Here is a 6,763-nt window from a genome sequence, read left to right as displayed (position 1 = left end):
GATAAGAAATGTATCCATTACCTTTTATTTGTATTCTGTGACAAGTGATCTGATTTTTCCATGTTACTGCTTCCAACACATGCTGCCCTAGGTCCAATTGAACACTCTACCACAATGCCTGGACCTCTGCTGTAACAGCTTCACCTAGTCCTATAATTGAATCCCAGGAGGCTGGGAATATGTCTCAGTGATAGAATGCTTCCCTAGCATGCATGAATTCATGGGTTCGATTCCTCAGCAACACATAAGCAGAAAACACCAGAAGTGGTGCTGTGGCTCAAGTGGTACAGTGCTAGCCTTGAGTAAAATAAGTTCAGGGGCGGTGCAAAGGCCCTGAGTTCAAGCCCCAGGACTGGCACAAAAAAGGACAAAGACTTGAACCCCAGGGCCTCCGATGTCACATTTAGGAGGCATGTTTTCTTCCTACATTGTCTGTCATGTGTATCTACAGCTTTCTCTAACAAGGGTTTTTCATTGAAACTACAGTTGCTTACATCTCAGGCTTAGGATCTGATATAGGGATTGATCTCTGGGCAACAGGGCTGGTTGAAATGCAAGACATTTCCTTAGCACAATTCAAGGGCCTACTCTACTTGTTTTAGTGTTCTGGGAAAGTTTTCTAAAGCAGTTTTCAAAGCTTGAAGAAAGAAAGCACAAAGGTCATTGCTGGTCTCATTAACTATTGGGTGAAAACTCCTGAAGAGTGGTGGGAGGTGGGGATGTCTTCCTGCTTGGCCCATAGTAGCACGGCATGCAGCTCTTCTGCAATCAAGCATATTTCTACTGATCATATGTGGACATGCCAGCTCATCCTGGTACTCTCCAGGTAGCATTCCTTAGGCACCAGGAACTCCATGTAATGAAGTTCAGGGAGTTTACACAGTGCAGAGAAGAGGCACTTGAGGGTGCAGACTGACAGCAGGTTAGCAAGGAACTTGAGCTCCTAGAGATAGTGGCAGGAACACAGGCCCAGGATCATCATGACCACATAGCTATGGGTAATAGCACACTCCACTGGGGTCCACACCCGCACTATCTGGGCAACCTGTTGCCGAAGCTTGAGGAAAGTAGAGGGATATAAATGAAGCAGATTGTGTCTACTGAGGTGCAACACATCCAGCTGGGCAGCATGGATACGGTCTTCCAAGAAGTTCATGTCCACATGGTTCAGAGCACAATTGGCCAGGTCCAGCATTCTCAATCATGTCCTGAAGGGGCTGTAGAACATGGAGTAATCAGCACAAATCAGAGGAGTTCCATGTGAGCAACAATGGATGTGAGCAATCCATCTGCTTGTCTGTCACAGAGAACAAAGACTTGCAGGGCAAGTCTTGTTCTTACCTGATTGCATGGAGTCTGTGAAAATAGTTTCGACACATGGTGCTACATGAAATGCAAATGTCTGTGTCCATAAATATGATTCACTGGGATGCAGCCTGGCTCCCTTGCTTTCACACAGTCTACAGCTGCTGGGCTTGCTGTGTGGTTCAGAATTATCCTGAACCAATGAAACCTTTGTCTTCATCTCACCTAAATGGCAGATTTTATCAACAACCATTTTCATATGAAAGGAGTTATGTACATGATCTTGGAGAGAACATCCACTCTGAGAGCTTGCTACAGGGGAAATGAGGCATTAGTAAGAAAAAAGAGCCATTATTCTAACAATAGAAGAATCCATTACTGTAGAGCCCCGAAGGGAAAGCCAGACATCCCCAACTGAGGCACCATATCCACAATCCAATAATTCTGATTTAGATAGTGTTGGCAGCAAGCATCAGCAAAGGGGCAGCTGGACCCTGTCTCTGACTGAGTCCCTCACTGTCTGTTTGTGCATACCCCTCTTGATATCATAGCTGCAAATGGGTGAAACTATTAGCTAAGTCCTTATGAGAATCCTGCTTGTGGAGGAGGCCAGGCATTCCCCCAATTCCCATTAATGATCTTGGGTTAATATCTGCTCAGAAAGGCCAGGGTGATACTGCAGTCCCACAGTCAGCTGACAACAACCTCATGTCAACCAGCTGAGCCAGATTTCTATACCTGACCTGAGATAATGCCAGTCACACAGTGTTGGGAACTTTTTTTGCACCACAATAGACAACTACAGGAGTCACTATAGTTAGCTCTGCCTTATAAAGCAACATTCTAGACCCATTAGTTAGCATGTTCTTTTCACAGAGACCTCTCCCTCTCCCTTCCCCCTCCCGCTTTCCCTCTCTGTCCTGCTCTTCTTGCTTTCCCCCACTCTTCCTCCTATCTATGCTAGGAATTACAGCCAGGGTTTTTCATGTGCTAGTCAAACACTGTAGCATCAAGGCACATTTTAGCCCTTATTTTTCTTTCTTTCTTTCTTTCTTTCTTTCTTTCTTTCTTTCTTTCTTTCTTTCTTTCTTTCTTTCTTTCTTTCTTTCTTTCTTTCGTCCTTTCTTCCTTCCTTTCTTTCTTTCTTTCTTTCTTTCTTTCTTTCTTTCTTTCTTTCTTTCTTTCTTTCTTTCTTTCTTTCTTTCTTTCTTTCTTTCTTTCTTTCTTTCTTTCTTTCTTTCTTCCTCTGTCTCTCTCTCTCTCTCTCTCTCTCTCTCTCTCTCTCTCTCTCTCTCTCTCTCTCTCTCTCTCTCTCTCTTTGTCTGTCTCTTTCTCTCTTTCTTTACTTATTTTGAAGACCAAGACCCCATTCAAACTCAGTATCTGATGCTTTTGCTCACTGGCTGGTACTCTAATATTTGAGCTACACCTTCAACCCCCAGACCTTGTTTTTTGAGACAGTCTCCCTATGTTATCCAGGCTGGACTTGAACTCACTTTCCTTCTTCCTCAGGCTTCTGAGTGTTGGGATTGCAAGCCTGGTTTTGATGTCTACCTTACACATTGTCTCTTTCTAACTAGAAGCAGTCCCCTGAGGTCCCTCACTATTCTGGATCACTCCTGGTCCTCTAACTTCTTTATTTCTCTTTTGTGCTCTCTTATGTGCAGCTCCAGAGAGCATTGAGCTTGGGGCTTTGTGAATAAACTGTTCTTCTACCTATCACTCAGTGCCCCTACAGCCTGTGAAGCCAAGGACCAGAGTGCTTGACCCATCCCTCTTCCTTTCAGTCTCTGAGACTCACCCTAGGAGAATCTGGATCTTCACTGTCAGCATGGAGAGGGCCACACTCAGCTCTATCAGGTAAGTCATGTGACTGAGCTCTCAGGAGATGGAGCCAAGGAGGCAGTCTTCACCCTTAGAAGTTGGGACAGAAGTGAAGGGTGTGTCAAAGGCCTTGATGGGGAGGATGAGTGAAGTCAGATGAGGGAATCCCACCTGGGCTAACAACTGCTGCACATGCCAGCATGTAGCCGCACATTGTGGGCCACTTCCAGCTTGCACAGCTAACCTGTCCTGGCTAGGCTTAACACCTGCAGGAGCTACCCAGGGCTCAAGCTGTCGTCCCTGAATGAGGGGCAGTGCACCTGCAGAGCAGCCATACCTGCTGATTTCAGGGCCTGCACCACTATCTCAAAGTTGCCTTCAATGACAAATAAATAAATGAGGACTTCAATAGGTCACCTGACTGCACAGGGCTCTGCCTGTAGTTGGCAGCATATTCTAGCCAGGAGCTCAGTGTGGCCCCACTTTCCCAGAGCCCTTCCACAAGGGCACTGCTGTACCTGCACATCCCGGATACCCATAAGGTCAGATCTCTGCAGCTGATGAATCCTTTTAAAGAATTATTTAAGAAGGATTTTTTCCTTTGTTTTATTTAGAAAAGAATATTTTAAAGGTTCATTCCCTGGAAAACACTTCCCCAGTTTTAAATGCCAAGACAAATAGTTGGGTTCCACATGAGAGTGCCATTAAGGTACTAGAAGTCTATGTACTTTTCAGGGATACAATGAATTTTGGGATGACTCAATGTTTTAGGTATCCATGATTCTAACACTAGATACATTTCTACTTTCTCAAAACTTACTGAGAAGAGATTTTGATTCCAAGAGACTTTGAATAATAGTATGAAGTCTTTCATAACTCTGCATCAACTCTTCATTTTATGAACTTATTTTCCTAATATAATTTATGAAGCTTTATAGTTAATTATTTCTCCAAAGTCACAAAATCATTTTTTGAAGATTTTCTAATAGGGATAAAGCTTTGCAACTGAAAGGTCAATATAATCCTTTTTGTCAACTATAATCAAGAATCTCTTGAAATTATTTTTGAATGTTAAATTCCTCCAAAGCCTATACTTGAATGGAATCGCTTCTATCCTGAGTGTATGAATTGTGTGTGCTTGGGAAAAGTTCCATTTATCCCATTAATATGTGGAGGATATTTCACAGAGAGGAGATCCAGATAGTACTTACCCACTTTGGTCTCATCTCTGTACTCTGTGCGTTTGGACAAATTTCAACTTTGTTCACGACTCATTTAACTTCTGTAGATCCTATGATGAAGATACTCCTTTTTTGAGGGGGGGGGGGATCTGGTTGTAGGGCCTGAACTCGGCCTGGGCACTGTCCCTCAGCTCTTTAGCTCAAGGCTAGCATTCTACCACTTGAGCCACAGCGCCAATTCTGGCTTTTTTCTTTTTGCTTATGTGATGCTGAGGAATTGAACCCAGGGCCTCAGGCATGCCAGGCAAGCACTCTACCCCTGAGCCAACTTCCCAGCCTGATGAAGATACTCTTAAATTTAATTTTTTTTCTAAAATATATCAGAAGCTTGTAAGTATTCCTCAATACATCTTGTATTCCCACAACTTATGCAATCCCTTCCTTTGGTACAAAAGTCCTTCCTCTAATTAATATTAGCTAACTCCAGTAGTATAGTATAAATAATTACTCAGGTTGAGGAGAGAAAGTTGTTTTATAAGTGAAATAAATACTTAGTTTTCTCAAATTTTATCATTTTTTAACCTCTGAAAAACTCTAGAGATCCTAACTAAAAGCAGCTTTCATTTACACACATGAGAAAAGAGGTTAATTAATCTATTATAGACTAAGAACAATGATCCTCTGAGAGAAAAAATCATGGCATTTTTAATTATGGCTGTTATTATTATTTTAAGAACTTTTGTATCCCTTTTTATCCAAAGAAAAAAATTAGATACTATTCTTAAACAGACCAAGTTTCATTACCAAGAAAGCTAAAAGAAAACCTAAATAATGTGAGAAAATAACTATATATTATAGATTTTAACCTCAGAGAAAATATGAAGGACTCAATCAAGTAACACAAAAGGAAATTCACTTTAAAATAGTTGTGGAACTTGAACAAACATTTCTTCAAAGCAGAGAGATAAATCACCACTAAGCAACCCCAATGTTGCTAGGAAAATGCCATCAAAATCACAGGAAGATACTGCTTCATGCCTTCTACAATGATTGTGACTTTTAAAAAAATACAGAAATGGGCTGGGAATGTGGCTTAGTTGTAGAGTGCTGCCTAGCATGCATGAAGCCCTGGGTTCAATTCCTCAGTACCACATAAACTGAAAGAGCTGGAACTGATGCTGTTGCTCAAGTGGTAGAGCAAAAGAAGCTCAGGAAGAGTGTCCAGACCCTGAGTTCAAGCCCCAGGACTAGGAGAAAAGAGGAGGAGTTGAACTCTTTTGGCACAGCTAAGCTAATGAGAATGTAGAATGTTACAACCACATAGAAAACAGGTTGGTGAATCTTCAAAGAGTCTAACATAGAATTACAATATGACTCAACAATTCTATTTGTAAAGATACAAACAAACAATGGACAATAGAACTTACATGGATGCCAGTTTTCATTATAGCCTTATTTATAAATACTGGATAGAAACCTTCCTAATGTTCATTTATAGGTGAATGAATAAACAAAATATGGCATCTCATAGTGTGGAAATTAATGTGCCACAAGAAATAAATGACACTCTGTACATGCTGTAACATGGACTGCACCAACCTTGAAAAACATTATAAAACTAAGTATTTCAAACCAGACACAAAAGCATAGCTCATGTAGGATTGTACTTATAAGAAATATCTAGAATATACAACAGAAACTGATAGCAGATTAGAGATTGTCCATAGTTAGAGGGAGGAAGAGATGAGTGACAATTTATTGATTAATGATAATACAGTTTCTGTTGGGTCTTCGTCCGTCCCATGAAAGACGGACGGGGTCTGAGGAAAGGTAAGTGCGGCGCTCACCCGTTCCCCAGCCTCCCTCAGCCCTGGAAACAATCAGACACAGGGGTGAGCCAAATCCAGCAGGTAGAAAACTCATTTATTAACAGAGAGCAGCACTTTTTAAAGACAAAAAGGGCGGGTAGCATGGCAAGGGAGGAAGAAGAACCAATCACTGTCAAGATCATACCCTATCATGCACCTAGGCCTTCACGGACTGGTTAGGCACTGATCAGAAGGTCAATTGGGCTCTGCCCACTCTACTCTCTCCCAGCGCCATCTTTGCTGCCCATGTGCTCTACAGTTTCTGTTTGAAGCAATAAAAAATTTAAATACTGGTTGTGGTTGCACAACACTATGAATATGAGCAATGTAACTTAAACACTTATATATTGGAAATTTGGTTATTTATAATTCACCACAATTTAAAATGTCAAAACATGAAAATTAGTATTAAAGATGTGTTTCATGGGCTGATAAAAACCAAAATGACAGCTCAACATGAGTGGCTCATGCTTGTAATCCTTGCTACTCAGGAGGCTGTGACCTGAGGATTACAATTTGCAGCTAATCCAGTCAGGACTTTTATCTCCAATTATATACAAAAAAAAAAAAAACTAGAATTGTAGC

General features: G+C 41.4%; 1 pseudogene; it reads right to left on the bottom strand.

Moving 5' to 3' along the window:
* Positions 1–584: 584 nt before the first annotated feature.
* Positions 585–4,355, bottom strand: LOC122097981 (annotated as a pseudogene).
* Between the last annotated feature and the right edge of the window lie 2,408 nt (positions 4,356–6,763).

Source organism: Dipodomys spectabilis, unplaced genomic scaffold (genome assembly GCF_019054845.1).
Source record: "Dipodomys spectabilis isolate Male_0828 unplaced genomic scaffold, ASM1905484v1 ptg000448l, whole genome shotgun sequence".
Lineage (NCBI taxonomy): Eukaryota > Metazoa > Chordata > Mammalia > Rodentia > Heteromyidae > Dipodomys > Dipodomys spectabilis.
Note: the sequence above shows the minus strand (reverse complement) of the source record. Positions and strands in the feature narration are given on the sequence as shown.